Source organism: Battus philenor, unplaced genomic scaffold (assembly GCF_028537555.1).
Source record: "Battus philenor isolate CCGP_79_NKW_IND1 unplaced genomic scaffold, ilBatPhil1.0.hap1 SCAF_4, whole genome shotgun sequence".
NCBI classification, from domain to species: Eukaryota; Metazoa; Arthropoda; class Insecta; order Lepidoptera; family Papilionidae; genus Battus; species Battus philenor.
Window position 1 is genome coordinate 4,535,897 of NW_027181704.1, and position 10,581 is coordinate 4,546,477.

Genomic DNA, 10,581 nt, shown 5'->3' on the forward strand with positions numbered 1-10,581 from the left:
TGTGATGTAAATGTGGATCCACTTTAAAACGAACTCGTAAATTATTAGGGGTTTAGCATTAAGTGCTATTAGATCTTTTATCAGTTAGTACCGTTTTAGATTGATACAATGTTTTATTAACTATTCTAAAAAAAAAAACTCGTCGATTTGAAAGGATATTACTGCATATCTTTCGCATCATGTAATAAGTAACCAACTAAAACCGAGTAAAGGGTATCCAAAATCGTTTAAAATTGTCAAGTTATGTCTTTAAATCGCTTAATATGCACCTAAAGTACTGTTCAGTTTTGCTACAAGTTAAAACTAAGTTTAACGTCAAGGTTTTAACGATTAGAAATCTAATTACTGGTAACAAGATGCCACACGTTCATCCGCATGTGTAATAATGTGATAATAATGTTAGAACCCACCGGAAATAGACATCTATTCGATAATTCGTTTTGCTGCGGTATCGAATCCGAAATGAGAAGATCTGCAAAAATCATCATCATATCAGCAATAGACGCAAGGCATAGGCCATAATTTAATATTGTTTGATTAATATTGTTTTAATAATTACGGCGGCATTATTTTATTTACTACATTCAAAAATCAAGTTAAGTAGTAGAATAGAATATTTGAGATAAAATTGAATTATTATAATAAATATTTTATATTCATGTACCTAATGTCAAGTTTTATCTTAAAGCCCAGACGATAGATTAATTTGACATATTATCTGGGCAATATACCAGCATTTGACATAATAAGAATCAGATTAAGGAAATTAAGCTTTATGAATAAGCAATCAGGTTCCATTTTGCGGTACGTACATAAATATTATATGGACCATTTTCTTTCTCATGATGCGTATGAAAAAGCCCTGAGGGTGTTTCGACCCTGATTGATGAGGCGGACTAAACGAAGACCGATATATTTCTTTTCCTTAAAAGTATAAAAGAAAATAGCAATTTATTTATTCATTCGGTTTTATATTATTTTCACAATTTTATTTTATTTATATGAAATACTGACCTAATATCTGTATATACCACCCAATCTTAACAAATAACATTTTGATAATAGTAATGATTTTTCCTTATCCTAATGAGAGTATTTAAAATTAAATTAGTAAAATTTTTCTTTTCAAATTTCTTGTATTTTCATTAGTTTAATCTATTATTTTATATCGGTTGGAACTTATCATTAGCGAAATTATTTATTTTTACATTTTATTTTACTTCTTATTGGTTTGTAAGTTTTCTTTAAATATAAAATAAATAAACAATACGATAGACGTAAAAATGTCGCGTCGTGCGTTGATATGTAAATTAGTAATAACAACGAAGTTTGCATACAAACTTTTTAATGTAAGCTTACAAAGTTTAAGTTAATAATTAATTTTTTAAATACAATCACTTCGATTAATTAAATCAGTTTAATTTTGGAAAACAATTTTAAAAAAATTCAACAATTCCGTTACTGTTCCTAGCACCTTCCTCGCATCCTAATCTATATATATTGCTGAGGGTCGTGATCCTCTCCACGGATCACTTTCTTCTTGATAAACCTTTGCCGTCGGCTCTTCGACTAATATGTATTGTGTCGTAAGCTTTATTGTCTATATTCCATCATGGTCTTTACTTATAATCTTGCTTGTAACGAAATTTGAGAGTCTTTGCCAGCAATATGACCAAAACACTCAAGGGCTATTTGTAGGAAAATAGATAGTTTCGTTGTTTCTTTGAGTCACTTGTGTATAGAGAAGTTCATTTGTTTTGCCTAGGGAATGCGCAGCATTTTTCTCTAGCACCAAATCAATGCTTTCGAGATATGGTGCCAGAATAGAATGGGACCCTCTTTCCAATATACTTATAAAAATAAATACTAAAAGATAATACTTTGGACTTCCGGGCTAAATAGTTAAAATTTAAGTACAATTAATTCATGTAAAGAATCGGTAATTTTGGAGTTAAATTTAAAAAAAAGGTGTAAAATGCTTAGCTTCCTACTAAATAATACAAGAAATAAGAGCTAAAAACATTTCTTGAAAGCTTTGCCATTATTCAGGAAAATATTTTTTCCTTTGCAGGCTTTTCGCCGTTTATGCTTTTGTAATTATTTCATGAGGTTCCCTTAAAAGCTTTCTCTTGTTGCCTGTTACAGAATACTTCACGATTTAAGCATTGAAAACGAACTTCAATTAATAAAATGTTCTCTTAAACGCTCTGAATTTACATCATTTACTTTGCGGTGTAAGCAATTTGTTTATTTTTGACGTTAAACGTGTTAAGCAATATTATACATTGTATGCACTAAACTTTAGGTGAGTATTTCAAAAATAAACTAGCATATTACATTTAATTTTATTATTTTCAACGTAAATGACCTGTAACTTCAATATATAAATAATATAGGCATCTTCATCTAATATAGGTCTTAGTATTGGTATGGTATTGTTATAAGTATGTCAGTAAATAACAAATAAACTGTTGTTTAAAATTTATAAGGGTACTTCATCAAAATCATATCATAAATAATATTTCATTCTGAAGTATTTAGACGTGTCTAGTTTAATTAATTCATTTCTCGATATGTAAGCACAGCAATGTAAATAAATTAAACATTTTAAATATCAATTCTTTTCTTTCGAAAAATATTATATAGAATGCCTTTTTATAGTATGGACAACGAATGAGTTATTTTGTACAAGTACGGGAGCGCATTCGTATATAAGTGAAAGTGGTGCCGCTGTTTGAGGAACTCTGTCTAAAATGGAAGAAAACGGACCTGTAGCCTTCAGCGCATCCAGAATTATATCACGCATGTCTATGGGCCTGAAAATACGCGTCATGGAAGACATATTAATTTCATGTAAAACTTTGAGTAATATTAGCAGTTGCGTACATTGTCTTCTTTATTTATTAATTTATTACAAAATTAATCAACAAAGAAGACAATTTTATTGCGTTTTGTTGATGGCGACGAAAAATGTGCTACATGTATTTAAATTCATATTAATTATATACTTTTGTACAATATAGTTCTTCGTGAGTGCGCCGTACAGATGAACTATTCTATTAATTCTTTATAATATATGGCAAAAGTGGGACTGTGGCAGGGGGAAGTCCATAGAGCTAGTAGAACAGATGGTCTCATGCTACTTAAAGTTCTGGAATGGAGACTACAAAGCGACAAACGTAGTGTAGGAGATCCACGCATAGCGCGAACAAATCACGTTATTAAGATCGACGGATGACGTTCGTTACAAACCGTTTTTACCCGAACCTATTGGAAATCTGTTTAGCAGTGACGTCCTAAGGCTGAAATGATGATGATGAAAGAAGTCTAAAAGTGGTCGTCGATGTATACGGATAGGCGTTTTTATACAATTATTATGAATCGTTGCGGTAAATATAACGTGTGTATATAAACGAACAATAAAAATATTAGTTTCTAGATGCAACGTCGATGCTGCTAATTTCTATGTCTGATTCAAATTTTTAAAAGCGAGGAAAACAAATATATAATTTTCAGTAGGGAAAAAAGGCACTGCATGTTATATTCATCTTATTCAGCGAACAAAGCGACATCTTTATTTTCGTTGAGATCGTAATAAACCTCTGGAGAATTTAAAAGCTCTTTGTTTATGTCGAATTACTTATAAAATAAAACAAAGGATGTAATTGAACGCTTTATAACATTTAAAGGATGTTTGCTCAGGATGCGTAATAGGATTACGTCTGTAAAATCTGAGAACTTTGGCCGTCTTATAGCGCGTACATAATTTAAATCCAAATTTTACGACATAGCAATCTGCGCTAGATGTTGTTCTTCAAACCATCATTTTGTTTTATTTAAAATTTAAGAGCTTACGGAAATAAAACATTTTATATCTTTAACTCTACGATTTGTCGCATATATTTTTTACACAAACTTTTTGTTTTCGATTTGTAAGTTTAAAATCATTATACTGTTGTTGTGAGTTTTTTTTTTAATTCAAACGATGATTTTTAAATTAAACTATTTACGTTTATACAAACGAAAAGTTATATTAAATAACTAATTGTTAGCGATATATTTATATTAGTATTATATCGCTTTTTTATTAATCTTACATTTTTCAGTTAATGATTTGACTCGTACATAATTGAAAATACCTCACAGGATAACTTTTGCTTATGCCAAATTGATAAATATTGTGATTTACACTAGCACGTAAAATTAAAACAATAATGCATGTAACTTGTGTTTGGTCCTGGACTGCTATAAATAACTGCACAAAACCAGTTTTAAAAAAAAAATAAAAAAATGTCTATAACATCAATATACCTTTGAAATTCAAACTTTACGTTAAATTTAATTTTTTCTTCCTGTTTAGAGCAGTAAATATTATATTCTTTAGGACAAGAAAAAACCTTTCACATTAACAGTTCAACCGTGACTTTTTAGGAAAATTTTTACGATTAATTTCAACATATATTACTTTAATTATTAATTTATCTGATTTTGTTATTTAGATTAATTTACCGCACAATCGTTTGTTCTGGTACAAGCTTAGGTAAGCATTGATAATTGTGTTACGTTTACAAAATACATCTAATAGTGTTGAGAATAAATGTTTGTTGTGGGAGATTTCCAATTTTAAAATCTTGAGAAGCGCCGTTCTGTTATATGCGTGACTTACTATTGGGTAACCCTCTACGACTTTCTTATGTTTATGGTAAAATCGTCGTCATCGTTTCAGCCCAAAGACGCCCACTGCAAGGCATAGACTTTTTCAAATGATATCTCGGATTTACCATAATCGCTATGCTTGTGTCGGCGCGTTGGCGATCGCAGTTTGGTATTATGGTGCGCAACGCTGCTGCACATCTTCTGATAGCTTGTTTGTGAGTGACTGCTCAATCCTGTGTAACTAGTGAATCGAATCCGTCACACTACTCTACCGCTGGGATATAACTGCTCACTCCAATAGTAAAATAGTTATCACAAATTGTACAGATGCTTGCAGAGGAATTGTTAATAGCAAAAAACTTATAAATTGTAAGATTTTATCTTTTATTACCGTTACTTTAAATACTAACAAGTCTAAACCTGTAACTGTAGTATGTATATATTGCCTGTTGTAATATATTTGTTAAAATATTTTGTTCAAATTTTTCAGTTAAAATTGGTGATGATAACTTTTAACAAGCTGTGACTTGTTGTTTTACGAAAAGTAATGAAATTTGGTTTTGACGAATGGGAAAATAATGAACGATCTCTCTTTAGGTACAAACACGACATTTTATGGATATGGCTTTAGGTCCTTTGATTAAAACATTTGTGTGTATTTCTGACTTTCTGACTAAGGTCCTTTGATTTGACATTTACTTTCCATCCACAAGTTTATCTGTTTGGACAGATTTGACTTGAAAAATTGGGACTTGTTAGGGTCATTGGGAAGTAATGGTTGCAGTGTGCTTCCAAACGCTGTTATTGGACAACTATAGGGCATGCCTATGTCCAGCATTGGACGTTCTAAAGCTAAAATAATGATGATGATGTTGATATTTTTTATTCAAGCTAGAACCTCTCTGAAATGTTTAGCAAGTAATATATAGTAGCTATAAGTATTTATCGATTTCTTAGATTGTATACAACAAATATAGCACTCTGTAGTTGTTTTTAAAAGTCTATGTAGCATTTGAATCCATTTTGTGTTTAATTTTTCAAAACTTGGTGATATCGTTAATATCCCAGCCCTTTACAATTGAATCTTTCACAAAACAAACGTTCTTTCTTTCCTTATTTTGACACATAAAATTGTGCTTCTTCTTTGCTCAATATTAACATTATCTAAGGTTTTCTTTATGGCGATTAGTAAGCGATAGTATAATTAAGATACAGTAAAATGTACTTCGCCGCGGTAACAAACCTATACGCTTCTTTCTTAGGTGACTGACATGTAGTGTGATTGATTGTAGGTGTAAAAGCTTTGAAGAGATAAATGTAAAGCTTGCTGTCAATTAGTGTATAATATATCATATTCAAAAGTAAATAGTTTTCTAGCAACTACTGTACCTGCGACACTTCACGCTACTACTACTACCCACCACGCCCCTATACCATTATTTAGAGAGCGACCGCCAACTCCTAACCGCGAACAGCATGGGCGAACCGTGGTTGGATCCGGGTCCCCCGTCGGCTTGCCTGTGGTTCACGCTGCCGTCGCAAGCCGCAAGCACACATTAATAACATCCCTTCAAAGTTCTTTTCGAAGAGTCTCTGCTACGTGAGAACGTCATCGCGCAACTGGTAGGCGCCCTATCAGCTTTGGTTTTTTAAGTTTATTAGTTTTTAAGTTCACGGGCCCTTCTGCTCCGTGAACTCAATTCAGATGAAGCTATAAAAGCTTTAGCGCTAGTAGCAAAAACATCTACAGAGAAAATACAAAAAAAACGCAAATAATTTTAGTTTACTACTGAAAAGATAAATAAATGCAACATGCTTTAGAGTTATCACTTTACACAGTATAATTGAAAATAGGTGTAAAAATTTTAAAGATTTTCTATGAGCTGTATACTAACATTTTTAAAATTTTTACACCGATCACTTTGTATACGTTGACAAATATTATATTACATAATGAAAATAGTTGTCTGAGATATAATTAATGTACATGAATAGAGGAATAACAAGGCTTTAATTAAATTGATAAGATCTTGACCTTAAACCACGAAGTGACAATTGGGAGTCCATTTCTATAGCACCTCTCGGTGTCGGACTCCCTTAAGAACGGTAATGTATTATATTTTGAATTCAGATTCATAAAGGCAATAAAATGAAAGATTGTATAGAAGACAAACGTGTCTGGGATTAATATAATCCGCCGAATCTTTATAAAACGAATAGAAGATTTATGACGGGAAAAAATTGTAAACTTGGCGTTAAAAGAGTAACCATCGAGTTCCTTATCAGGTTTTTTTTCGATAGAATTATCATTTCGAACCTGGCAGTACTCTATGTGTAAATATAGATTTAAGTATAAGTTATATCAATGTCATGACTTTTCGAAGGTGTTTAGCAAAGCTTAGAATAAATATTTGTTTAATTGTATAATTATTTACATATATTGTATAATTATTCTGAATCATTATTATTTAAATTTACTTATTTGTGGTATAAGTTATTTTTGATTATTACACCACTCTATTCTGACGTAATTGACCTACTTGTCCGAGATAAAAAGTTCTTTGTTTCTAGCCATGTGTTTCAAATTATCCTATTAACAGGATCTTTGAAAACTTAGTCTTTCTAATGATATCTACATGTTATTTTAAAGTATAAATTTATTATAGTATTTTTAATTATGTATATATTTTATGCAAGGAAAAAAAGAAACAATTCATATCGTACAAGAGGCGGTCTTATCGCTCGAGGCGATCTCTACCAGACAACCTTTGGATGGAGATGAGATACATGAAGGAGAGGGGAGTTCAGGGTGTACGTACATAAAAACACATTCATTTATACTAACATACCAATATCAATATATATACATATAAACATACATACAAATACACACACTACCACATACACATACATACATACAAGAATACTTACATATACATATTATACACATTTACATTGCTATATATATTTACGTGTATGTTACGCAATGTATGTTACAAATGCATACATATATAAGTATATAAGTTGATATTATACATGTATGTTTGTATGCACATGTCGGCTACTCGCAACTAGTCCTTTTTGTAAATCTACATTATAGTTGTCTGTAAGAAATTGCATGATAATAAATGATATTGCACTTTTTTGTTGTTATAAATATATGTTTTTCTTTTGTTACATGTACAACGAAGAGTATTAAATTAAATTGAATTGATTTTATAACTTATCCAGGTCACCATCGACCGGTAAACCGAGGTAAAGTTTTTGCCAATACTGTTGTCAACTTATGAGTCTTATAGTTCATCATTATCGTCATTATTTCAGCCGTATTACGTTAATTGCTGGACCTGTTTCATGGATTTCCAATAGGAACTGTAGGAAGCGACCTGAAAATTACTTTAACTACAACTTTTTAATAATTTTATCTTTAAAGTTATATACAATTTATAAGCGTGCTCTACTCAATCTCTACTCAAATACGTAGAGATATTCAGAGCTCAATTGCCATGGTTCGATGAGCGACTGCTGTTTGTCAATAAGGTCCATATTGAGAGATCACATAATAGTACCCTAAAGTTTATGGTTAATCTAATTCAATGTGAAAAAAAACACAGACTAAAAATTAATGTTCATAAAACTATTAAAATTTAGATTTCAATTAAAATTCATTATAATTAGTCAATATACGGTGAATTTTTGTTAAATATTAGGGGGACCGGAAAGTAATGTCGCTTTCCTAAGTTAAATTCATACGATTACATTTTTAACAAGTTTTTATTTTTAATAAACAACCTTTCGTCATCCAGTACACAAATTTTCAATGTCGGAGCGGTGAAAATCAATCGGTTCTTCTGTAAAATTTGTTGTCAGAAACGACATTACTTTCCGGTCCCCCTGATATATTATTTGGATATTGGAATGGATCTACGAAAAGAAATAACTTGTTTTAAAACTTAGTTTATCTTTATATATTTCTCGATACAGACTCAAGCGTTAATATCTCGTTACTAAAATAGTCGTAGGTCTGTTAAATAAGTTTCTGGTCTATCGAATTACATGTAACTATTTTTTCTCTTTAAGTATAAAATAGAGATTATTCATAACAAAAATAAGAAACATGTAAATTTTTTGATCTCTTCGTTCACTTATTTTTTATTTATCAATTTATACTAGGTTCTGCTTATGAAACTTTATTATATGATTAGTATAAAATGTTAACACTCTATTTCACGGCAAGAACTTTTTTTATTTCTGTAGAGCCAATAGACAGCTCTATTTCCTTTTGTATTGTTACATAAAGTCGCCCGGAAATGAGAGGGTTATACAAATATTTGATGTATATCCAAATTAAAATAGAAAAGAAATTTTAAAAAATAATCTTGCTATGCGATATATTTTAAGGTTAAATTTTTTAAAAAAGTGAGACCTTTATTCAGAAATAAAATTATTATAACATAATAGATAAAGTATTTGCTAGACCTACTCGATTTTCTTTACGTAACAACTTATTAATAAATAACTTATCTTTAATAAAATGGTATTAATTTATAACGAAAGTAATTACAGTCAAAAATTAAAATTATTTTGAGCTTTAACCATTCTATGGGTTCAGGACTATAATCGAGGTCGAAAAAGGTATTATTTTTATGTTAAAAAAATACAACAAATAAATGTTGAATTCCTGTAAATGAAATAGTATATTAATAAGTTTAAGAATTATGAAAACAAATTATCAAAATTTTTATTGTGATTAACTCAAAGTTTCATTCCAACATTATTTTATAACATTTTTGACAGTTAACATTTCATTTCAACTCAACAACGTATGCAATATTTTGCTAACTATATATGGATATATTAATTTATTTAAAAAGAATGGATTTTGATGATTTAAGGTCGCCGACTAGCTCTATATGTAATGTGTACTATTTAATATATTAATTCTATTTTAGAAGTTAAATATAGTATCTAACTATAGTAATAGCTTAATGAAGTAAGTTTATTAGGAGCTGAAAAAGAATATAAAGGATTTTGTTTTATTAAAATATTATTCGCACATTGGTCTACTACTGCAATTGAGTGTTTCATAAGCTTAAAAAATATTAGTTTCTTTCAAGTACTTGCCTTGTATACTCGTACTTTGCATAAAGTATAGTTTAACAAACTCCTATATGTTAGATGCTGAGAAATTTCTGAGTAGTAAGTATTTTAAATTCTCCCACAAAGTTTCGGAAACTAAGCTCTTAATCTGTTTTCTATATGACGTAAAATATAATTAAATCATTATATTAAGGTGCACGTACAAATGGCATCGATTTTTTTTCAGGTTCTGTAATCATATTTTGTCTTGCCACTTGTGTTAAAATTAACTTTAACAATAACAATCCATTTTAATAATAGCCTATTCCGTGTTATGTCCCATTGCGAACTCAGCGCTCAGACTTATCTCCCGACTTTCTCGCCTTCTGTGTTGCTTACTTGCAATTAGGTACGCTGCCTTGCACCCCGGTGCTAGAAATTCCTGCGCACAGCGTTTGGAAGTGCGGAATTATCCTCGAACTTTTCCCACGACCCTCTCTGCTGTTGCTGCCCGTTAAATCCTGTGCCTCTGCACACGGATTCGTTACGCTCGGCGTTTGGAGTATCGGAAGAGACCTCGGACTTTCCCGCGTCCCGTAGTAGTGTCCGCTTTCTTGCACTTCAGTGCAAGAAAACCCTGCGATCAGTGTTTGGAGTGTCGGAAGTATCTCCGGACTTCCCCGCCTACCTTAGTTGCTGCCGCAGATTATTGTTTCTAGCTGTTAGAGAACGTCTAAGGTCGTCCCTGAGTAACCGGCAGTGAACGTACGTTCCCACCCTCACCACTCCACCCAACAATGGTGCAATACTGGCGTCATTACACGGGCTCCCTTTTTGGCGAGGACC